The sequence below is a fragment of the Trachemys scripta genome, chromosome 5, assembly GCF_013100865.1.
Source record: "Trachemys scripta elegans isolate TJP31775 chromosome 5, CAS_Tse_1.0, whole genome shotgun sequence".
Taxonomy (NCBI): domain Eukaryota; kingdom Metazoa; phylum Chordata; order Testudines; family Emydidae; genus Trachemys; species Trachemys scripta.
The window spans coordinates 14,525,691-14,551,894 of NC_048302.1; the positions used below are offsets into that span (position 1 = coordinate 14,525,691).

The following is a 26,204-nucleotide window of genomic DNA, read 5'->3' on the forward strand; positions in this document are numbered from 1 at the left end:
GCTGTGACATCTCCGTGATGTCCATGCGACATCTTTGGCTGCATTTTGATACGCATGGAGTGAGTCTCTTTGGGGCTCTGTGTATAGAATCTGACAGTTAGACTGTGTTTCCAAAAAGAGAGATCCCCTCCCTGAGGACTTGCCTGTGTCAGAGAGCAGACCTGAGAAATTGTCTTTTTTTCTGGAGTGTTTGGATGATAATAGGGATCTGGAGGGAGGTGGAATCGTAAGTGGGTTCCCTAGAACTGTAACTGGACCAACATGTTCAGCCTGTAGTCTGGGAACTATCTGGATCACAGTGCCGCGGCTGATTCTTTTTTGCCTGTTACAGTGCAATGGAATGCGTTTAGGACTTCATGTTTCCAGTCCACAGAAGGAGAAAAGCTCTTAGGCCAGTCCTCTGATATGTAAGTAATAATAGCAGTAGTAAATATTTATATTATAGCAGAGGTAGATTATGGTTTTGTGGGGCCGTGGGCCAGAGCAAATGGGGGCCCCTCCCCACCCCTGCCACCTGCAGTGCCCCCCCCGGCGCTCCTGGAGGGGAAATAGTGTCAGGGCGTGGGGGCTTGCCCTGCTCCCCGGCAGGAGTGCTGGGCGGGTGGAGCGGGACAAGCCCCTGTGCCCCGACCCCGCTCCCTGACAGGAGTGGCAGGTGGAGCAATGCTTGGGAGGGGCAAAAAGAGTCACATCCCCCTCCCCAGACACCTGGGGGGGGGACACATTCAACAGGGAACTGCAGCAGTGAAAGGGTCAGAATGTGGGTACCACCCCCAGCCCTTGCACACAGCTGCATCTCCTGGGGTCTGTACAGCCCTGCTGGGGGCAGAACCAGTACAGCCACGCCGGAGGAGCTGCCAGAAGGGGCTGTCTGCCAGCCCCACATTCTGCTCCGTTTGCCGCTGTGGTTCCGAAGAGCCCTGCAGTCCAGAAATCTGTCCCCCAGGTAACATGGGATGCAGGGGAGGGGACGGGGAGAGTGCGGGGGACCCAGGCTGGGAGCGGGGCGGGGAGGAGTCACATGAGGGGTCACGTGGGGAGGTCATGTACCCCCCCTTAGCTGGTGCCTCCTCTTTGTGTCCCTCCCATGAATCATCTAGTAGCCCATTTTTCCACCACCACCCCCAGTTGGCTGGTGCCTCTGGGCATGGGCCCCATTGGCCCAGTGGCTTATCTGCTTGTAATAGTATCTAAAGGGCCCTCGATGAAGATTGTGCTGAGGGAATCCCTGTTGAGTGACTTTTTCCCCCAAGGAGTGCTGCCTGTGTCCCTGGACTTGGCCACTGAAGATTGGATCAATTAAGCTCTAACATTCTCAGAAGGTAGCTAAGGCTTCCTCTGTGTAGGAGTTCCTTTGGTTGGGACAAATGCAGAGTTTTCCAAAGCTTGGAGATAACTGTAGAGCTAGTACTTGGTCTTAAGACAGCTGCTGAGAATTCTTCCCATATGGTTCAGTTGATATCAGTGGCACTACTTGTGTAATCAGATGCTACTCAACATGAGTAAGAGTGACAGAACGTAACGCTTAGTGAATAGTTAATAGCCATTGCATATAAAATGCTATATCTTAAATCTTTTGTACAACCATCACAGTATATAGCACAAAGAACACGTACCACGTGTAAACTTTGAAAACTTTTTCCATCCACCTCAAACACATAACTATGAGAGAGTTTTATGTGGATTTTCTTGCTGTATAATTTTTTTTCATAGAAAAAGTGGGAAAAAATTTAAGTATAGACTCTGATTCTTTCCAAACACAATCTCTAAGGTGATTGGGGAGGACGGTTTAATCATTTTGTGTAAATACCAGCTGCCAATGAAAAGAAAACACAGTGAAAAGGACTGAGAGATAAAAAGTGTGTGTCTCATCCCTCTGTAGTGCTGGTCCACACAGAGGCTGACAACGTATTACTACTATCAGTTACAGCATTAGCCCAAGTGGCAGAGGTCTGTCTGATGGATCACAAAGTTCCAGCTAGAGCTGGGAAAACCTTTTTGGCTGAAAATTAATTTTGTCAAAATCAATGCTGATTCAGGTCAATAGAAACATTTTGTGAATTTATGTCAATTTTGCCAAAATTGTGTCAGAAAAAAACAAAAACAAAAAACCAAACCTCCGCCAAATTCTGAAAAAATCAAAATGTTTCCTTTTGACATATGAGAAATGAATTTTTTCTATTTGAAACAGCTTTGCATTTAGAATTTTCCTTCAATTTCATTTTTTAATTTTTTTTTAAAAAAGCTCAATATTGAAATGAAGCATTCTCATTCGGGTTGATTTTTTTCCCCCCAGCTTTTCAGTTTGCTGAAAAATTCAAAACATTTTTGTTTCTGTTCAACCTGAAATGAATTTTTCTTCAGTTTTTGAGAACTGGCTGTGAACGGAGAACTCAGTTATTTACACAGCTCTAGTTCCAACCCTGCTGCTGAACCATGTGCTTGTCAATATGATGGAATTGCTGTCTTTTCAGTTTGCTTGTTTACAAACCTAGGAAACTTCATACAAAAAAAAAAAAAAACTATGTTAAAAGAATGTTGCCTATTCAAGCACTCAAAAGTCAAGAAATGTCAGAATTACGGTTGCCTATGACACCTTAATTTGGCCTCTTGGATGCATATACATTATGATATAGTCTTTAGTTACATGATGACCTACTATTTTTTGACAGAACTCCTGCATCATTCAATTTTCACCTAATTTTGGTTTGTTGTAGGTTTGCACTACTGGGCTACCAAATTTTTGAGGTGGGCTACCAAAATTGGTTGTTCAATGTGTTTAACATAGTGAGTTGGATAAATGTTTGGGAGTAAGAATCCTGGATATTTCACTTGTTCTTCCTTTGTGTTCTCTCTCTCACTTCTTTGCTCCTGTACATTTCTTTGTCTGTGTGTCCGTCTGTCAATTTCTCTGTCTTTGTGTGTTGGCTTCTGTCTTCCTTCCTAATTCTCTCTCCCTTTATCCTCAGTGTGCAGGCTCTGAGCTCTTTTCCCTTCTTTCAGGGTCATAGAATAGTGCCGGGCTCTTGCACTGAAGAGTTTTACCCAAAGTTCCTGCTGTGAGTGAAATTGACTAAGTAAGATGGTGTGGTCCGGGTCAGTTTCACTCACAGTGGGCACCAAAGGTACAGCCTTTCTGTGCAGGGTCATGGCACTGCTTTACCTTTCCAGATGCCTGTGCCAGGTCAGCAAATACTAGAAAAGAAGGATAGTGTGATCCACAGGCTGTCAAGGTGCAGCCCAGCTGGATGGGCAGATTTGTAACCTGTTTCAGTGAAGACTACAGCATCCAATGACCCACTTACACGATCTGGGTCACAATCCCCCGTTTGAGAACCACTGGGCAAGTGCATTAACCTCCTGTACCTCCTATGCTTTGCATTGTAGACTTCATATGCGGGAGTAAATGATGGCAAGGAATGTGGGCCATTGCTTAAAAGTACTCTACCAATCAATGTAGTTCGATTTGTATTTTTAGATGCCTGCCTGCCTGCCTCTCCATCTGTTCTGATACCAGTAACATTGTGCAGATTTCACTTATGTATCTGTTCCTTTGATTCTGTAAACTGTAAGGTCAACTCCAGGTCAGCGCATATCTTGTGGCAGATGAAATGTGAGCAAGTGTGATAGGCCTATGTGATATCTTGCCTCTTTGCTCCTTGAATTTTCTCTCCATCAGGGAGGTAACCCTAAAGAGAATATTCCCAGACATATTTCCCTGGGGACTTCAATTCTCCATTCTCAGAGTCAGACTGGTTTTCAAATATTATTTGAGTGAGATAACAACTGCGTTACAGCTGGGTAGATACGGTATGTTGTGTGGGTACTTGAACTCACATGTTATGTAGGTACTTTCCACCTGGCACATGATGTATGAAAAGACCACAATTTGTGGGAGGGGGACACACAAATTATTCATGAAGAAAATTTGAAGTGATGTGGGATCCCACTTCTTTTAGTGTAAATTACTATCTCTGTACTCTCAGAGCTGTAACGGCACCTTTTAGCAGACTCAGTTGAGCATATTTCATATTTTTTTAGAACATCTGTAAGCCTTGTGGCCTGAAGTCCTAGAGAGTAGGGAGCTCACTTTTGACACCTGTTGAGAGCAGGGAGAAGAGCGGCCCAGGATCCATAGGGGAGGGAGGTCTCTACCAGCATCAGTTGGTTGGCGAGGGGAAATGACTGAATACATGTGACCTCATTTGCATTTCAGTTACGTGATAGTGTGGGGCATTTTGGTTAAAATACAGTTAAGTTTTGAGTTTGGGGGGAATAAAGCACTATTATCCCAGTTGGAAAATGAAAGGACAAGAGGACTGCACCAAGTGTGCCTGGGGTGAGGGTCACCCTGACCAAAACTGCAGTCTGGCACAGGTGGGTAAGAGAATCTGGGCAATACTAAAAAGAGAGTAAAGAGATTCTTATGTTCTGCTGAGAGTGCCTCCCTGGTGGTCCTACCTGCCATTGATCCTTTTCTGAGGACTCAGAACAGAGCTAAGGTGGATTCAAGGCAGTGGACAGTGTAGAGGTGATGGTCAGAACTGAGGCAGGCAATGACACTGAGGTAGTTTGGGCTGAAGCCACAGAGACCAGTGGCCTCATTGTGGGACTCCAGTAAGGCCCTCCCTTGTCAGCACCAAAGCTGTAATCCCTTCCCTTAGGGGATGGAAATGGATATGCCTGAATTTTGGATTTCACCAACCTTGGACAACAAATGGTGAGTGGGGTGTGGAGGAGGAGGGAAATGGCTGATGTCCCACTGCAGTGCCTCATTAGCCACTCACAGCTGTGAGAGGAGGGCTGAGGTTAAGGCTATTGCCAAGACACTCTGGGGAGCAGCAGTCTTATCTAATAGATACAGGGCCGGCTCCAGGCACCAGCTTGGCAAGCAGGTGCTTGGGACGACCACTCCGGAGAGGGGCGGCAGGTCCAGCTATTCGATGGCAATTCGGTGGATGGTCCCTCACTCCTGCTCCGAGCGAAGGACCTTCCGCCGAATTGCCGCTGCAGATCGCGATCACAGCTTTTTGGTTTTTTGGCTGCTTGGGACGGCCAAAACCCTGGAGCTGGCCCTGAATAGGTAGTGTTGATTGCTTATTTATTTATTCTTATTGATTTATTCTGTGCCCCGTTTTCCCCCAATAAACTTTGTTTACTTGTACAATGGACTTCATGTTTGCAAGGGGGAAGTATTGTCTGTCGAAGGTGCGCAGGGTGATTAATAGTTTCCCAGGTTTCTGGCAGAGGGCTCGAGCCAGTGTTTGTTACATTTTCAGAAGGAACCCTTAGACATTAGAACTTGGCCTTTTTTGCTGCCCAGGGTATCTGGCACAAGGGTTACATATCAAAGCAAAAGAAATCCAGTAAACTAATAAAAATGTGTGCTAAGGTTTTCAACAATAGGTGTCTAAAGATAGCCTCTGAAGCCTTTTTGTTTGTTTGTTTTTAAAACCTTTTTTTGTTATAATTAACATACATGAAATTTCCATGCAATTAACTATAAACAAATCTTTACTTCTGTTTGTTACCTTTAAAATACCAGTCTGTGTTTGGACAGCCTCTTACCGTTATCTGTATATTTATTTTGTTCCAATTCCCCAAATTACCACCATATATTATAAAATCCATTTAATCCTGCTATAAGGTTGTCGTTTTTTCCATTGAAAGGTTTTCCCGTGCTTTATTTCTCCAGGCCACTAATATGGGGGAATCTTTCCTTTTCCAACAATAAAGTTATCCCATGTCTGGCTGCTAGTAGTAATTGGTTTATCAATGGTCCTTCCTTACGGCACCTGAATAAAAGTGGGCTGATTTTCAAAATTGTTGAGTGCTCAGTAACTCCCATTGACTTCTGTGGGAGTTTGCTGAGTGCTGGGAGCTTTTGAAAATGGGCCACCTATTTAGCACCTAAATATGGAACATAACTTTTAGGACTCATTTTGAAAATTTTGGCTGTCATCTACTAGTTTGAATAGAAAGTACTGTAGTGGATACCACAGGAAAAAAATAAACAATGACCAATATTTACACAGCAGGGAAACAATTGTCTCTTAGAAACCGCTGTGTTGTGTTGCATTGGGGCTCTTGCCAAACACTGATCTTTTAACAGTAACTGCCGTAGGTGTATCGCTTGTTTGTTCCCATGTCTCTTAACCTCAGCATAAATGATATTCTAAAGAATCCTAACTTTAGTTTGCATTGTCTTTGTTTATCTCGGCCATTCTTTTCTTTGTCCACTTCCAAATAGACTGTGTTGTTTTCTAGTACTTTTATTGTCATTATTCAAAATATTAATAGAAGTGAAAATCTTCTTCTAAGTTATGAATGTAATCAATTTTGAGTCTTTAATTGTAATTTTTTTTCCATAAAATTCTTTTAATTTAGTCTAATATAATGGCACATCAAGCAGTAATGGGTACATTAAATTGAATCATGATGTTCATATACACATTTTATGACACAATCAAATATCCTCATGCATTAATTCATGTCAATCAGTTAATAAAATCAAATAGGAAGCATTTCTCTACTGCTGTTAACTGCACTTGCCCCATTTACTGGACTACAAAATTGTGAGGACATTTGCAGGTTGGCTAGCGGGTCTTTTCTGTACACGCTGGTGTCAGGGCATTTGGGAATTGCAAGAGAGCAACATTTGTCAGTGATGGACGTCCAGTGAGTAAAATGCAGTTATTCCGAACTGCATGGCATTCCATTATTTCACCCTACGTTAGTTCCACTGGTTCTGTCTTGTCCCTAAAAATACACACAACAGGAAAGTAATATTAACGGTGAACTCTGGAAATAGTTTTCCCACCTCCCTCCTCTGTCTTTCATGATTTGCTCTCCTCGGGTAGTCTCCTTCAAGGGCAAAGGGTTACTGTGAATGTAGCAGGGCTCCTCTCATAGAAGTTAGTAAATTAAATTTAAAACAATTAATAAAATGGTTATATTTTGAGCAGGTTCTTTGTGCTTCTCATCTGCATTACATTATGGTTTATGGCATTTTCCCCTCCTCTTTTACAATGCCTGGATTTTTTGCACCTTTGCTACGTCAGATTGCTTCATTAAATGTTCAACCCTTGATTTTGCAATCCCAATGCAGGACAAACACTAGCTGATGTATTCTGGAAATCACGGAGTGCATTGGGCCCTGAACAGTGAAAAGGCAAAGAGAAATGAAAATGGAAAATACTGCATAAAAGGAAGTGGGCCAGATACACAGCTGGTGTCAGTTGGCATAGCGTCATTGGGGTCAGCAGAGTTACACCAATTTACACCATTTAGGATCTAGCCCAAAATAGTCACATTGGTAGGAAAAATTGGACCAGATCCTGGCGCTCACCCCAATTTCTTTGTGCTGCTCTTGGAAAGGTGGGAAGGCCAGTAGAGAGGGTCTCGTCCCAGCTTCTCCAGCATGGCCTGGAGAAGGGAGGTGTGGCCTCAACCAGGCCCTTTGGCAATCCCTGGTTGCTGGAATGACCTTTACTGGAGAGAGCAGCCAGCATAAAAAAGAAATGTCCTAAGGTATCTCCATTTTGTTTCAGGGACTAGTCTTATGCCCAGCCAGCCCCAGGGACAGAGGTGGGGTATAAGCGAGGTCTAATGATTTAAGCCACCTTTGTAGCTCCCCCCTCTTGAATTGTGCTGAGCGCAGCTCAGAAAAACCAAGAATCTGGGACACTGTATTTGAGATTAAGGAAGAGCTCTGGTCTAAATCTCTAGCTTCAAATGCACATTCCTCTCTCTTTTCTCTTTTCAAGCAAATTCCAAGCAAAAAAAGTAACCTTAAACGAGAGCGTGGAAGCACTCAGCAATCAGGAAATGGAGAGTGACAGGCTAATCAACCTCCAGTCCGCATCTACTGTCTTAATTCCTCAACTGTAAGTAAACCCTCACCCTTCCTGCTCTTTTCAACCGTCAGGGAGTTTGGGGAGAGGGTGGGGAATGGTAATAAAAGGAAGCTGGAGGGATGGTGGGGAGGGGAAAAGGGTCTGGGGTAATGGACCCATGGGCAAGGGAGTATGGCAAAAGTACGGCATTGGCTTTATAGGCTGTGCCTAGTCCTCTAGCTCCTAGAGTCAATAATGAGAGCAGAATCTCAACTTTCACGGAAGAACAATGTTTCTAGCCCTTGTGGTTGTGAAGAAAAGCTTGAAAATGTCACTTAAGCCTAACCGGTGATTGTTTGAGTCAGCAGATGGCCTGAAACAATAGCTCCCAGCGGTGAACTGCCATATTCATCTTGTCTCTGAATGATGCTGCTCCACCAACAATCCTGCCAGAAGCAGAGTTTGTCCTGCTGCTGGTGAGGTGATGTTGGCAGGGTCTCCTACACAAGTAGTCTAGTTATGGGAGGGAGTTGGTGCTCCCTACCACCAGAACAACAGGTTTTAGAGTGGTTCTGTGCCTGGCTGGGTGGGGGCTTTCAGGCCCCAGCCTTCCTGGAGGTGGCAAGGGAAGTAAAAGAACTCTCAACCTTATCATGCCTGCGGTGATACAGTAGTTCCCCATGTGAAGCTTGGACACTTGTATATGAAAAAAGTGTCAGTTCTGACCTCAATAAGCAGAGAATGAAAAAGAAAAATCAAAGCAGCTCAGAGTGCAGGTCCAACGGAGTTCCTCTTCTTTCAGTAAGCGTAGCTGGTCTCTTCATTTTAGGCCCTAATCCTGCTCCTATTGAAGACAGTGGTAAAACTACCATTGACTTTAACAATGACAGAATCAAGCACCTAAATGGATGGTGCATTTGGGGCATGATTAAAAACTTCTTATTGAAGTCAATGGGAGTCTTTCCACTGGCCTCAGAATTCTTTGCATCAGTTCCCTTAGGGCATAGAAGATATTCACCACTTCTTGAGAACTGTTGAACATCCTCAGAACTCGTTCAAGTCAGCTGGGTGCTCAATGCCTTTCAAAATCAGGCCACTTATTTAGGTGCCTAACTATGGACTAGAGGGTGGGATTTTTGAAAGCACCTAATTTAAGAGTTTAAGTCCCACCAAAAGTCAATGAGACGTATGCTCCTAAGTCACCTAGGCACCTTTGAAAATCTCAGCCTTAGAAGGATAAACTTAAGGCACCAGTGGTGCTAAGGAATCACTCAGAGCACCCATTTGTGAACATCTTGGCTTTTTTCTTTCTTTCTTCTTTTTTAGCCATTAATTGTCTGAATTCTCTCAAATAATTCTAGTAGATCAGAGAGGCACAGTTTTCCTGGGGAAGGAAATGATCAAAGGACAGTGACAAAGGCCACATTGGGTGGTCCTGATCACGCTATGCTAATGAATGCGTTTTATAAACCTATTTTTGACCATTACTTTCAACCAATGTATCTGGTACTGAAGCGTAAGGCTCATTGGCCTTCAGTTCCCGGGATCACCCCAGTCCTATTTAAAAGATAGCTATAACGTTGGCTGCCCTCCAGTTCTCTTGTATAGTAGCTAATTTTAATGATAAATTGTATATTCTTTGTCAGCAGCTCAGCCACTTCATTCTGAAGTTCCTTCAGAACTCGTGCTGATTACCGTCAGTCTTGGTAACATACTGCTGTTTAAATTATTCATCTGTTCTAACACTTCCCCTTTGGACACCTCAGGCAGTGGCTCATTTTTATTACCTGAAAAGAACAGCTCCTGGAACATCTCCCTAGAAGATATTGGGCATGATCTTGCAAGTACCAATAAACTTGACTCACATGAGCAGCTGAGCTGGGCATCCCATGTGAATTTTTTGAGATTTCAAAGAGTTTCCCCCATCCCAAATCAGGACAAAAAGTCAAAATTGTGAAAATGTTCATCAACCAAAAATCCAGATTTTTTTTTTTTTGGTTGGTTGGGATAATCAAAATGGTTCATTTTTATTTTGATCTTTTTTATGACTTTATATTTTTATGACTTAAATATTTGTACTATACATTAACTTAATTTTTGAAATAAAAGTAATTTTGCACTGAAAATTGAGCGATTTCATTGTAGAAAGGGTTGAAGTGGGATGTTTTGTAAATCCAAAACTTTTTTTCAATTTTTTGTCAAAAGGGGAAGTTCGTTGGAATCACCCCTTTCCTTTCAGTTTTGATAAAGTGGCATTTTTCCAACAAAAAAAGACATTAGCTGCAAAGTTCCTGACCAGCTCTAGGGAGCGATCCCATTCAAATCAGTGACAGACCGTTCAGCTGATTTGAGACCCACTCCAAGCGCAATGAAGTTAGTGGGAATCCTTCCACTGACTTCAGTATGAACTTGATCCATAAATGTAATACTTCTGTCTACCTATTGCTAGTCTTTGAGCACATTCAAAAGTAGGCGTGGTAACACTTTGATATGAAAGACCCATTCTTGACTTCAATGGGTAAACATGAGGGTAAACTTACTACTAGGTCTAGTTGAGATATTGGAACATTTTTCACAGAATGAATAAGTAAATAATCATGAAAAATTTGTCCACTTTTTTCAGAAAATTTCAAAATCTGAATTTTTTAACTAGCTGCCCTTCTTACCAACCTATGTAAATCCGTGCAGGCCTGGGCCCTTAATATTAAAATGTTACCTATTCCTCTCTTAAAGAGTAAGCATCTTCTCAGATGGAGACCTCTGTGAGCTGACAAGGTGAACCAATGTGGAGAGCAGAGGGAATGTGCATATTGTACCCAACATAACTAGGAGGATGGTTTCTGTGGGTACAATTTGCTGAATCTAGAATTTGAGATTATAACAGCAGAGCTGGGTGACAATGAGAAAAAATGCTTTCTTATTGAATTATTTTGTTTTTCATTTTTGGGGTCCTTCCTTTTTTCACCATCATTCCCCCTACCCTTTTTTCCCCTTTCTATTTTGACACTGAGAAGGATTTGTGGGAGAAAGTGAGGGAAAATCAGAAAAGAGAAAAAATGAAAGGCAGAACGGGACACACGATTCCAGCAGTAATCGCACCAGTGCCAAATACAGAAGTAAAATAACTCTCTATTCCTACCCAAATTCCCGTTTGTGCATCCCAAGATCGCATTTGTTCTTTTGGCCACAGCATCACACTCGGAGCTCATGTTCAGCTGATTATCCACCATGACCCCCAAATCTTTTTCAGAGTCAGTGTTTCCCAGGATAGATTTCCCCATCCTTTAAGTATGGCCTACATTCTTTGTTCCCAGATGTATACATTTTCATTTAACTGTATTAAAATACATGGTTTGCTTGCACCCAGTTTGCCAACCGATCTAAATGGCTCTGAATTAGTGAACTGTACTCTTCATTAGTTACTACTCTACCAATTTTGGTGTGATCTTCAAACTTTATCAGTGATGATTTTATATTTTCTTCCACGGCATTGATAAATACATTAAATAGCATAGGACCAAGAACAGATCCATGAGGGACTCCACTGAAAACAGCCCCGCTCAATGATGATTCCCTGTTTACAGTTACATTTTTAGACCCATCAGCCAGTTTTTCCTCCATTTAGTGTGTGCCATGTTAATTTTATACCATTCTAGTTTTTTAATCAAAATGTTGTGCAGTATGAGGTCTAACACCTTACAGAAGGCTAAGGATAGTATGTCAGCACCGTTACCTCTACCACCCAAACTCGGAATGTCATAAAAGAAAAAAGATACCAAGTTAGTTAGACAAGATCTATTTTCTTTAAACCCATGTTGATTTGCACTAATTATGTTACCTTCCTACAGACCTTTATTAATAAAATCCCATATCAGCCACTCCATTATCTTGCTCAAGATCAATGTCAAGCTGCCAGGCCTATAATTTCCCAGGTTATCCCATTTACTCTTTTTTAAAAATAGCACATTAGCTTTCTTCTAGAGCTTCCCTAGGGTACCAACCAGGGATGGCTCTATGTTTTTTGCCACCCCAAGCACGGCAGTCAGGCGGCCTTCAGCGGCATGCCTGCTGGCAGTCCGCTGGTCACGCGGATTCGGCGGCGTTTCTGCGGGTGATTTGCCAGTCCCGTGCCCGTGCCTTCGGCGTACCTGCCGCTGAATTGCCGCCAAACCGCGGGACCGGGAGGCGTGCCGCTGAAGGCTGCCTGTCTGCCGCTGTCACAGCGACCGGCAGGCCTCCTCCCGTGGCTTGCCACCCCAGGCACGTGCTTGCTGCGATGGTGCCTGGAGCCGCCCCTGGCACCAAGACTTATTGAAAATCAATGTTAACAATCCATTGAGCTTATCAGCCTGCTCTTTTAAAACTCTTGCATGCAAGTTATCTGGACCTGTTGATTTTAAAGTGTCTGACTTTAGTAGCTTCTGTTTAACATCCTTCAGAAATACTAATGGAATGGAAAGAGGGTTATCATCATCATATGATGAAACTATACAATCTATTTATTCCCCAAATACAGAACAGAAATATTTATTGAACACTTCTGTTTCTTCTGCATTATTATCAATACTTCTTCCATTTCCATCTAGTGAGGGTATTTATGTCTAGTATGTGTTTACTGAATATTCTACAGAGCAGCATACAGCATAAAGGTCACATAGTTGACACGACTTCAAGATCATACACACATTTTTCTATTTAAAAAGAAATTATGGCTTATTTTTGCTGGGATGGTATGCAATGAATACTGCTGCACTGATATAGGCCATAATCCTGTAATTAGATCAATGAGGACAGAATCTTGTTAGCAACAGATTTGTCAGCCTGCAAAGGCCCAAATATGGGATGAAATGTGTGACAAAGACCCAAAATGAAGGACGCACAATAATTGAATATGTAGGAAACACAAAATGCTGTGGGATTCCTTTCTTTAATGGAAATAACTGCCTGTGATCATATTCTTATGTTTATTTCTGATGTAAACAATTTTCAAAAATAACACTCAAGAAACACCAAATTTGCGTGGAATACGAGAATTTTGGAATTAAAATGAGTGACATTCTTGCAGGACTAAGGCCATATTTTATGTATCATTCAAATATAATAATTATAAAGCAAAGTGGAATGTTTTCAGCTGATTTTCCAGTAATCATTTATTCACAAGTAAAAGTTAAAAAACAAAATCAACACCTGCTTACTGCACACCACTAAATTAGTCTTTATTCTAGTTTTGATGCAGTGGGATTGTTTTTAATAAGCACACAAGGAAATGCACAAAAACAGTCTAGAAAAATCAAACTGATTGAGCATTAGGACCATTTATAATCTTCTTTTCTCCAGTGAGTTTGATCAGCACTATACCCAGTGCTGCTCCAGTATCAATTGTTTTCATCCATGATTGGAGGCGTAATTTTTATGTGAACTAATGATGCTGACAGATGATTGCCCTGTGGTTAGTCAGTGGAAACCTCCATGTTACTCAAAGGTTAAAACCAATAGTAACATCCATTAGCAGCAGGATAAGGGCTAACAGCCATTGATGGACCTATCCTCCATGAACTTCTAGAGCAAAGTTTCTCAATCTTCTCCTGGTACTCATCCCTCACAGTCGACTGTGGAGCTAGTGCTGTAGCCAATCACAGATTGGAAGCCGGAAAGCCAGCAGAGGTAGGAGGGATGTGTTGCAGCTGATTTAGGGAGCTAGAGGACTTACCTTTTCACCTGCAGGATGATAGGTAGCATAACTTTAAAAATCTGAGTGTTTTAGCTGTCTCCCTAGTAGGCAGGATGCCGTATTTCCAAGAAACTCTGTGCCATCTGGTATGGTTAGATCCACTTAATCTGAAAGATATGGAGGAAGCAACGGAAGCCGGGTAGAGGTCACTTACGGACTTCAGTGTGGGTCTTCAGTATTGTCAGTCCTTGTCTCTTTTCTTATTTAGCTCTAACTTCTGACTTCCATGTCTCCTTTCTTTATTTCAGAAGACAAATTCAGGACCCAAAACTTACCAGAAGTCGAAGCGAGAGGCAGAGTCCAAGTTCCGAAGCCCGAGGTCAAAGCAGGAGGCAGAGTCCAAGCCTAAAGCCAGGGTTCAAGGGGGAAAGCCAGAGGTCCGAGTCAGGGTTGAAATCCAGGAGTGAGTCAAGGGGCAGGTTAGTCGCTACAGCTGTCTAGGGAATCTATGCAGCTAGGTGAACACTTCCTGGAACTTCTCTTGGGCTTAAACAGGGCACCTAGGCCAATCAGGGACCACAAGGGAAGTGATCAGTCTGGCCTTCCGTATTGATACTTCCTGTGGTGTTTATCTCCACAGGGTCAATGTGATAATGCATATGGCTCTATCATGGCTGTCAGGTAACTCTGTAGAGAGGCTGTCTACCCCTCAGGCCCAGGATCTAGTCCCTACAGAGCCTTACACTGATATTCCAGCCTCAACCCCCTGGAGAAACCGTGCACCAGAGGAATTCTCAGCTGGGGAGAGGAGAAGGGGCCTGACCCAGAATCAGAGCCAACACTTTCATCAGTTCACTGAGGCCAAGAACATTCCTTGTGCAATAAAGCGTAGTTATTCCCAGCAGCAAGTAGGGGCAGCATAAATGCCAGCGTATCTGGTGGCAGAATCCACCATAACCAGGATATATTTCTTCCCATTTCTGGAAGGTCTGGGTAGAGGTCCCACAATATCTACAGAAACTCTGGCAAACACTTCCTTGGTGATGGGCAAAGTCTGAAAAGGTGACTTGCAGGGTCCTTTTAACCCCTTATGCTTTGACATAAAACATAGCACTTGCTTAGTTCCTTTGGTTTGGGAATTTATCCCCCTCCTTCCATGTGCTCTGAGCTGCAACGTCATCTGATGGGAGGAAAGCAAAACAATAAAAGTCTTTAGTCCTCTTGTTGATGGGTTTTCAATCCAGATGTAGGGAGTTTCCAGTTGTAAGATCCAACCCTAACCCATCCGGTATTGAAGGGTCTCCTCTGTGGGAAGGGGCATAACAATTTCTATAGAAGAGCCACTCTTCACACTAATGCCCCTCTCCTGTATGGTGATTTATACAGTCACAGATATTACAAGTAAGATTAATGCATTGTTGGGGTATCATTAAAAGTAACTATATACCAAGGCCTAAAACACCCAGAGGGCCTAAAATTTTGTAACAGGAAAAACATTGATAAGATTTGGCTGTACAAATTTTTTTGGACTTTGTGTAAAATAAAAAAATCCCCTGACAACTTTGTGTTTGCAGAAAATAAGAAATGTTAACATTGAAGAATTATAATATGCTCTCTAAAATTCCCTTCCTAATAGACTAAGGGGGACGGTAATATACACAAACTGATCTATAACATTGAAACGAAGGATTGTTAATGACCAGAATTAAAAGCTTCGTTATCTATATTTGTAATGAATTGAGTAAGGTAACAGGCAGGCCCAGGTTTTGCCTGGCATCAGTGTATTTTTGTTAATTTCTTTTTAATATAACTGACTGATTTGTTTAAAATGCTGTTGTTAGCAGGATAACTAATGTGTCATGTTAGAAGAGGAAAGAAATAGATACAAACATGTAATGATCAACAAAATCTTCCTTTTTCTGGGAAATTTAAAAACTGGATGACCCAGGGCAAAAGGACCCAGAAATTGTAAATTCAGCAGGAAAAGTGTGGGCATTCAGTGATTAATGTTTGTGCATGTGTAATATTCAGGTTATGTAAAATTCAATGGATAATGTGTTCAATGCTGATGGGAGGAAAATTAGGTAGTGGAAAATGTAAAAATGTATAAGTATATGTAAAATGGCCCCCCAAAAACTGGAGAAATCCTGGGTCAAAAACTGAAGAACAAGACTAAAAGACCAGAGCAGGAGCTCAGAGGAGGTGACAAATGTCATGGAGGAAGGATGGACTTCTTGGTGCACTGGAGCCCATTTATCTATTCTGTCTTGTCTGTTATTACGTGTCTGGCATGAATGTATGTGCCAGACACTACAAGTGGTGATAATTCTGGCTGAAATTGTATTAAATAAAGGCAAAACTGATTAAGCCTAAAGTGGGGGAGAGGGGAAGAGACTCGGTTTCCCACTGTCTGCTCCCCAAAACATGCCACAGCTCACAATCATTCAGTAGGTTCCCAACACATTCCTATACCTATTTCATCAATACTAAGCTACCAGTGAGCCAGACACGTTCCAGCTTTGTATCTGGCAGTGTCCAGTTGAGACAGGGGGACCTCGGTATGAGCTGGGCCCTGGCCTGACAGTGTCCCAACGTCTCTGCAGAGACCCCCAAGGCAGCTGATTTGAGCTCACGGTGGGGTGGTTTTGTGATATGGTCACATGTTCAAAGGGAACTGGCCTAAGATCCCCATACTGCCATCAGGGGATGTGACCTTTTGGTTAGGTGACTTGGGTTGGGTGTGAACCAGTCACCTCAAGAAGGCTCTGTACTTCCTAGCCATCCAGTCCCCCTCCACAGAGAGCTGCTGATGTTTTCAGTTACTTAGAGCAAGAAAGCGAACAGCAAGAGCACAGCACATTCCGGTCCCCTCTTGTGGCTGTGGGGTCTTCCTGCTGCCTCTTGACCCCTGTTTAGAGAGACACGGGTGGTTATAAGGTGCGAGCTGTGTGGGTACCTGGAGCCTGCGGGTACTGACAGTGCACACACAGCTACCCTGGGAGGCTTGGCTGCTCCCTGACATTCCCTATTTTTCGAGCACTGATCCTTTTTGCCTCCCTGAACCCCAGCTTGGAGCATTCCACTGAGCAGGTGTTTCCAAATGAACTGGAGGAAGGAGGTTCTGCCCAGGCACCATCCTTGATAGGGGCAGTGCTGTCACTTTCATACCAGTGTGGGATGGGAGATGAACCCCCCCACCCCTGTGCACTGAGAGAGGCAGAACTGCATGGGTGCCAAAGTACTTAACTTGCAGTTTGAGCAGCATCTGTGGGTTAAAACCCCTCTTGCCAGCAATCTGCTATGGGGATCTCTGCCTGACTTAAAATACCCATGGAGGGTGGCAGAGCTATGCCACACGTTTGAGAGATGTGGGAGCGAATTGGTTACAGGCTGATCAGTCATGTTACCAGCGCTGCCAACACCCAGTGATGTCTGTGTCCCGCTCTCCTCTGCAACATCTTCCCTTCCCTCACCATGTGGGTTCCCCGCTATGTACCATCTCTGCTGCCCCTGCTGTTGTTCTAGAGGCTGCGAGATTCACAGCATGGACTGTTCCCCGTTTCTGGAAGGGCTGGGGGAGGCACATATCTTGTTGGCTGGTTTGTGCAGGGTGTTAATGACACCAAGAATGGGGGCTGCCTTTGTGTAGCTTTTGGGGTCTGTCTTGTCTGAATGCTGTGGACGGAAGAAGAGAGAGGGAGACTAGCTAGTCCTCAGGCAGGGGCTGGCTCAGTGCTTAGACTGTGCTGCTAACAACACCCAAGGTTGTGAGTTTGGCTCCCTGTGCAACCTTGGTGCAGTCCTCAGATTGTAGGTACTGCTTTTCTGCTGACACTCAGGGAGAGGCAGACAAAAAAAGAGGGAGGCAGCCAGCAATGATGACCCCGTGGAGAATGACCCCGTGATGGCTTCTACCTCCTTTACAACATAGTGGTGGGAGGTGGGCTGCTCGTGGCGCTGTTAGCTCAGCTGGTTAAAGTGTGGTGCATTTGCCTTCATGATGCCTGGGTGACCCCCAACTACATCCAGCCTTGCTCACCATGACCCCATGTGACCTCATTGCCTTGCTACCCAGCCACACTGGTCCCTGTGTGACACACTGACTCCAAACTCACCCTGTGTAACACAACTGGCTCCAGCGTGATCCTCACTGACCCAATTAATGACACCCACTGCCTCCAGACTAATCGTCTGTGATCTCTGTGAAACCCCATTGACGCCAACCTACCCCCTCACTGATGCCTTTGTGACTTGACTGCTTCCAATGTCACCATCATTGACGACTTCACAATACCCAGCTACCCACAAATTTATCCACTAGGACCCAATGTGACCCCAATTGCCTCCAAATTAGTCCTCATAGACCCTGCATAACCCCCACCTTCCGCGCCTAGTCTGCATTGACCCCCTTCATTACCGCAATTGTTTCTATATTCAGCTTCAGTGACCCTAGATGATCCCAATGGAAACAAATGTTCCCTGGATGACCCAATGTGAACCCCCCTTTAATTAGAGCCATGTAATCCTTGAGCTCATATGACCTAACTGACATCATTCCTACCCCCATGTACCCCATTTCTTGTCAACTCAGCTTCGGTCACCCTAGATGATCCTAATTGCCACCATATTTTTAACTCATGATTTTGCATAACACTCCCATTAATGAAAGCCTTATACTACTTGTCCTCATATGACCTTATTGACTTCATTCCTACCCACATTGCACTTCCCGCTTTGGAAATTCAGCTTCTATGAACCTACATGACCTAATTGCCTCCATATTTTTCCTTGATGACTCCTAAATAACCCCACATGAATCAGAGCCTTATGGTACTTGTCCTCATATGACCTCACTGACATAATTCCAACCCTCACTGACCCCTTCATGACCCCAATTGCTTGTACATTCCGATTCTGTGACCCTAGGTGACCCCAATTGCTTCCAAATTTTTGCTTGATGACCCCGTGTGACCCCCCACCTAATCAGAGGCTTATGTTACTTGTCCTCATATGACCTCATGACCCTTTCATGACCCCCCTATTGCTTGTAAATTCAGTTTCTGTGACCCTAGATGACCCCAACTGCATTCAAATTTTTACTTGATGACCTCGTGTGACCCCCCTTAATCAGAGGCTTATGTTACTTGTCCTCATATGACCCCATGACCCCTTCATGACCCCAATGGCTGTAATTTTAGTTTCTCTGACCCTAGATGACCCCAACTGACTCCAAATTTTAACTTGATGACCTCGTCTGACCCCCCACTTAATCAGAGGCTTATGCTACTTGTCCTCATATGACCTCATGACCCTTTCATGACCCCCCTATTGCTTGTAAATTCAGTTTCTGTGACCCTAGATGACCCCAACTGCATTCAAATTTTAACTTGATGACCTCGTGTGACCCCCCTTAATCAGAGGCTTATGTTACTTGTCCTCATATGACCCCATGACCCCTTCATGACCCCAATGGCTGTAATTTTAGTTTCTCTGACCCTAGATGACCCCAACTGACTCCAAATTTTTCCTTGATGACCTCGTATGACCCCCCTTAATCAGAGGCTTATGCTACATGTCCTCATATGACCTCACTGACATCATTCCAACACTCACTGACCCCTTCATGACCCCAATTGCTTGTACATTCCGATTCTGTGACCCTAGGTGACCCCAATTGCTTCCAAATTTTTGCTTGATGACCCCGTGTGACCCCCCACCTAATCAGAGGCTTATGTTACTTGTCCTCATATGACCTCATGACCCCTTCATGACCCCCATATTGCTTGTAAATTCAGTTTCTGTGACCCTAGATGACCCCAACTGCATTCAAATTTTAACTTGATGACCTCGTGTGACCCCCCTTAATCAGAGGCTTATGTTACTTGTCCTCATATGACCCCATGACCCCTTCATGACCCCAATGGCTGTAATTTTAGTTTCTCTGACCCTAGATGACCCCAACTGACTCCAAATTTTTCCTTGATGACCTCGTATGACCCCCCTTAATCAGAGGCTTATGCTACATGTCCTCATATGACCTCACTGACATCATTCCAACACTCACTGACCCCTTCATGACCCCAATTGCTTGTACATTCCGATTCTGTGACCCTAGGTGACCCCAATTGCTTCCAAATTTTTGCTTGATGACCCCGTGTGACCCCCCACCTAATCAGAGGCTTATGTTACTTGTCCTCATATGACCTCATGACCCCTTCATGACCCCAATTGCTTGTAACTTCAGTTTCTCTGACCCTAGGTGACCCCAGTTCCTTTCAAATTTTTGCTTGATGACCCCATATGACCCCCCCTTAATCAGAGGCTTATGTTACTTGTCCTCATATGACCCCATGACCCCTTCATGACCCCAATGGCTGTAATTTTAGTTTCTCTGACCCTAGATGACCCCAACTGACTCCAAATTTTTCCTTGATGACCTCGTATGACCCCCCTTAATCAGAGGCTTATGCTACATGTCCTCATATGACCTCACTGACATCATTCCAACACTCACTGACCCCTTCATGACCCCAATTGCTTGTACATTCCGATTCTGTGACCCTAGGTGACCCCAATTGCTTCCAAATTTTTGCTTGATGACCCCGTGTGACCCCCCACCTAATCAGAGGCTTATGTTACTTGTCCTCATATGACCTCATGACCCCTTCATGACCCCCATTGCTTGTAACTTCAGTTTCTCTGACCCTAGGTGACCCCAGTTCCTTTCAAATTTTTGCTTGATGACCCCATATGACCCCCCCTTAATCAGAGGCTTATGTTACTTGTCCTCATATGACCCCATGACCCCTTCATGACCCCAATGGCTGTAATTTTAGTTTCTCTGACCCTAGATGACCCCAACTGACTCCAAATTTTTCCTTGATGACCTCGTATGACCCCCCTTAATCAGAGGCTTATGCTACATGTCCTCATATGACCTCACTGACATCATTCCAACACTCACTGACCCCTTCATGACCCCAATTGCTTGTACATTCCGATTCTGTGACCCTAGGTGACCCCAATTGCTTCCAAATTTTTGCTTGATGACCCCGTGTGACCCCCCACCTAATCAGAGGCTTATGTTACTTGTCCTCATATGACCTCATGACCCCTTCATGACCCCCATATTGCTTGTAAATTCAGTTTCTGTGACCCTAGATGACCCCAACTGCATTCAAATTTTAACTTGATGACCTCGTGTGACCCCCCTTAATCAGAGGCTTATGTTACTTGTCCTCATATGACCCCATGACCCCTTCATGACCCCAATGGCTGTAATTTTAGTTTCTCTGACCCTAGATGACCCCAACTGACTCCAAATTTTTCCTTGATGACCTCGTATGACCCCCCTTAATCAGAGGCTTATGCTACATGTCCTCATATGACCTCACTGACATCATTCCAACACTCACTGACCCCTTCATGACCCCAATTGCTTGTACATTCCGATTCTGTGACCCTAGGTGACCCCAATTGCTTCCAAATTTTTGCTTGATGACCCCGTGTGACCCCCCACCTAATCAGAGTCTTATGTTACTTGTCCTCATATGACCTCATGACCCCTTCATGACCCCCATATTGCTTGTAAATTCAGTTTCTGTGACCCTAGATGACCCCAACTGCATTCAAATTTTAACTTGATGACCTCGTGTGACCCCCCTTAATCAGAGGCTTATGTTACTTGTCCTCATATGACCCCATGACCCCTTCATGACCCCAATGGCTGTAATTTTAGTTTCTCTGACCCTAGATGACCCCAACTGACTCCAAATTTTTCCTTGATGACCTCGTATGACCCCCCTTAATCAGAGGCTTATGCTACATGTCCTCATATGACCTCACTGACATCATTCCAACACTCACTGACCCCTTCATGACCCCAATTGCTTCTACATTCCGATTCTGTGACCCTAGGTGACCCCAATTGCTTCCAAATTTTTGCTTGATGACCCCGTGTGACCCCCCACCTAATCAGAGGCTTATGTTACTTGTCCTCATATGACCTCATGACCCCTTCATGACCCCAATTGCTTGTAACTTCAGTTTCTCTGACCCTAGGTGACCCCAGTTCCTTTCAAATTTTTGCTTGATGACCCCATATGACCCCCCCTTAATCAGAGGCTTATGTTACTTGTCCTCATATGACCCCATGACCCCTTCATGACCCCAATGGCTGTAATTTTAGTTTCTCTGACCCTAGATGACCCCAACTGACTCCAAATTTTTCCTTGATGACCTCGTATGACCCCCCTTAATCAGAGGCTTATGCTACATGTCCTCATATGACCTCACTGACATCATTCCAACACTCACTGACCCCTTCATGACCCCAATTGCTTGTACATTCCGATTCTGTGACCCTAGGTGACCCCAATTGCTTCCAAATTTTTGCTTGATGACCCCGTGTGACCCCCCACCTAATCAGAGGCTTATGTTACTTGTCCTCATATGACCTCATGACCCCTTCATGACCCCCATATTGCTTGTAAATTCAGTTTCTGTGACCCTAGATGACCCCAACTGCATTCAAATTTTAACTTGATGACCTCGTGTGACCCCCCTTAATCAGAGGCTTATGTTACTTGTCCTCATATGACCCCATGACCCCTTCATGACCCCAATGGCTGTAATTTTAGTTTCTCTGACCCTAGATGACCCCAACTGACTCCAAATTTTTCCTTGATGACCTCGTATGACCCCCCTTAATCAGAGGCTTATGCTACATGTCCTCATATGACCTCACTGACATCATTCCAACACTCACTGACCCCTTCATGACCCCAATTGCTTGTACATTCCGATTCTGTGACCCTAGGTGACCCCAATTGCTTCCAAATTTTTGCTTGATGACCCCGTGTGACCCCCCACCTAATCAGAGTCTTATGTTACTTGTCCTCATATGACCTCATGACCCCTTCATGACCCCCATATTGCTTGTAAATTCAGTTTCTGTGACCCTAGATGACCCCAACTGCATTCAAATTTTAACTTGATGACCTCGTGTGACCCCCCTTAATCAGAGGCTTATGTTACTTGTCCTCATATGACCCCATGACCCCTTCATGACCCCAATGGCTGTAATTTTAGTTTCTCTGACCCTAGATGACCCCAACTGACTCCAAATTTTTCCTTGATGACCTCGTATGACCCCCCTTAATCAGAGGCTTATGCTACATGTCCTCATATGACCTCACTGACATCATTCCAACACTCACTGACCCCTTCATGACCCCAATTGCTTCTACATTCCGATTCTGTGACCCTAGGTGACCCCAATTGCTTCCAAATTTTTGCTTGATGACCCCGTGTGACCCCCCACCTAATCAGAGGCTTATGTTACTTGTCCTCATATGACCTCATGACCCCTTCATGACCCCAATTGCTTGTAACTTCAGTTTCTCTGACCCTAGGTGACCCCAGTTCCTTTCAAATTTTTGCTTGATGACCCCATATGACCCCCCCTTAATCAGAGGCTTATGTTACTTGTCCTCATATGACCCCATGACCCCTTCATGACCCCAATGGCTGTAATTTTAGTTTCTCTGACCCTAGATGACCCCAACTGACTCCAAATTTTTCCTTGATGACCTCGTATGACCCCCCTTAATCAGAGGCTTATGCTACATGTCCTCATATGACCTCACTGACATCATTCCAACACTCACTGACCCCTTCATGACCCCAATTGCTTGTACATTCCGATTCTGTGACCCTAGGTGACCCCAATTGCTTCCAAATTTTTGCTTGATGACCCCGTGTGACCCCCCACCTAATCAGAGGCTTATGTTACTTGTCCTCATATGACCTCATGACCCCTTCATGACCCCCATATTGCTTGTAAATTCAGTTTCTGTGACCCTAGATGACCCCAACTGCATTCAAATTTTAACTTGATGACCTCGTGTGACCCCCCTTAATCAGAGGCTTATGTTACTTGTCCTCATATGACCCCATGACCCCTTCATGACCCCAATGGCTGTAATTTTAGTTTCTCTGACCCTAGATGACCCCAACTGACTCCAAATTTTTCCTTGATGACCTCGTATGACCCCCCTTAATCAGAGGCTTATGCTACATGTCCTCATATGACCTCACTGACATCATTCCAACACTCACTGACCCCTTCATGACCCCAATTGCTTGTACATTCCGATTCTGTGACCCTAGGTGACCCCAATTGCTTCCAAATTTTTGCTTGATGACCCCGTGTGACCCCCCACCTAATCAGAGTCTTATGTTACTTGTCCTCATATGACCTCATGACCCCTTCATGACCCCCATATTGCTTGTAAATTCAGTTTCTGTGACCCTAGATGACCCCAACTGCATTCAAATTTTAACTTGATGACCTCGTGTGACCCCCCTTAATCAGAGGCTTATGTTACTTGTCCTCATATGACCCCATGACCCCTTCATGACCCCAATGGCTGTAATTTTAGTTTCTCTGACCCTAGATGACCCCAACTGACTCCAAATTTTTCCTTGATGACCTCGTATGACCCCCCTTAATCAGAGGCTTATGCTACATGTCCTCATATGACCTCACTGACATCATTCCAACACTCACTGACCCCTTCATGACCCCAATTGCTTCTACATTCCGATTCTGTGACCCTAGGTGACCCCAATTGCTTCCAAATTTTTGCTTGATGACCCCGTGTGACCCCCCACCTAATCAGAGGCTTATGTTACTTGTCCTCATATGACCTCATGACCCCTTCATGACCCCAATTGCTTGTAACTTCAGTTTCTCTGACCCTAGGTGACCCCAGTTCCTTTCAAATTTTTGCTTGATGACCCCATATGACCCCCCCTTAATCAGAGGCTTATGTTACTTGTCCTCATATGACCCCATGACCCCTTCATGACCCCAATGGCTGTAATTTTAGTTTCTCTGACCCTAGATGACCCCAACTGACTCCAAATTTTTCCTTGATGACCTCGTATGACCCCCCTTAATCAGAGGCTTATGCTACATGTCCTCATATGACCTCACTGACATCATTCCAACACTCACTGACCCCTTCATGACCCCAATTGCTTGTACATTCCGATTCTGTGACCCTAGGTGACCCCAATTGCTTCCAAATTTTTGCTTGATGACCCCGTGTGACCCCCCACCTAATCAGAGGCTTATGTTACTTGTCCTCATATGACCTCATGACCCCTTCATGACCCCCATATTGCTTGTAAATTCAGTTTCTGTGACCCTAGATGACCCCAACTGCATTCAAATTTTAACTTGATGACCTCGTGTGACCCCCCTTAATCAGAGGCTTATGTTACTTGTCCTCATATGACCCCATGACCCCTTCATGACCCCAATGGCTGTAATTTTAGTTTCTCTGACCCTAGATGACCCCAACTGACTCCAAATTTTTCCTTGATGACCTCGTATGACCCCCCTTAATCAGAGGCTTATGCTACATGTCCTCATATGACCTCACTGACATCATTCCAACACTCACTGACCCCTTCATGACCCCAATTGCTTGTACATTCCGATTCTGTGACCCTAGGTGACCCCAATTGCTTCCAAATTTTTGCTTGATGACCCCGTGTGACCCCCCACCTAATCAGAGTCTTATGTTACTTGTCCTCATATGACCTCATGACCCCTTCATGACCCCCATATTGCTTGTAAATTCAGTTTCTGTGACCCTAGATGACCCCAACTGCATTCAAATTTTAACTTGATGACCTCGTGTGACCCCCCTTAATCAGAGGCTTATGTTACTTGTCCTCATATGACCCCATGACCCCTTCATGACCCCAATGGCTGTAATTTTAGTTTCTCTGACCCTAGATGACCCCAACTGACTCCAAATTTTGCCTTGATGACCTCGTATGACCCCCCTTAATCAGAGGCTTATGCTACATGTCCTCATATGACCTCACTGACATCATTCCAACACTCACTGACCCCTTCATGACCCCAATTGCTTGTACATTCCGATTCTGTGACCCTAGGTGACCCCAATTGCTTCCAAATTTTTGCTTGATGACCCCGTGTGACCCCCCACCTAATCAGAGGCTTATGTTACTTGTCCTCATATGACCTCATGACCCCTTCATGACCCCCATATTGCTTGTAAATTCAGTTTCTGTGACCCTAGATGACCCCAACTGCATTCAAATTTTTACTTGATGACCTCGTGTGACCCCCCTTAATCAGAGGCTTATGTTACTTGTCCTCATATGACCCCATGACCCCTTCATGACCCCAATGGCTGTAATTTTAGTTTCTCTGACCCTAGATGACCCCAACTGACTCCAAATTTTGCCTTGATGACCTCGTATGACCCCCCTTAATCAGAGGCTTATGCTACATGTCCTCATATGACCTCACTGACATCATTCCAACACTCACTGACCCCTTCATGACCCCAATTGCTTGTACATTCCGATTCTGTGACCCTAGGTGACCCCAATTGCTTCCAAATTTTTGCTTGATGACCCCGTGTGACCCCCCACCTAATCAGAGGCTTATGTTACTTGTCCTCATATGACCTCATGACCCCTTCATGACCCCCATATTGCTTGTAAATTCAGTTTCTGTGACCCTAGATGACCCCAACTGCATTCAAATTTTAACTTGATGACCTCGTGTGACCCCCCTTAATCAGAGGCTTATGTTACTTGTCCTCATATGACCCCATGACCCCTTCATGACCCCAATGGCTGTAATTTTAGTT

The 26,204-nt window shown here is 44.3% G+C and overlaps 1 long non-coding RNA gene across 1 annotated transcript; it reads left to right on the forward strand.

The window, feature by feature from the left end:
* The first annotated feature begins 318 nt into the window (after positions 1-318).
* Positions 319-15,821, forward strand: LOC117878214. The gene is made up of 3 exons (XR_004645927.1): positions 319-407; positions 7,767-7,886; positions 13,815-15,821. It is a non-coding gene; the product is annotated as an uncharacterized LOC117878214 (long non-coding RNA).
* The last annotated feature ends 10,383 nt before the right edge of the window (positions 15,822-26,204 follow it).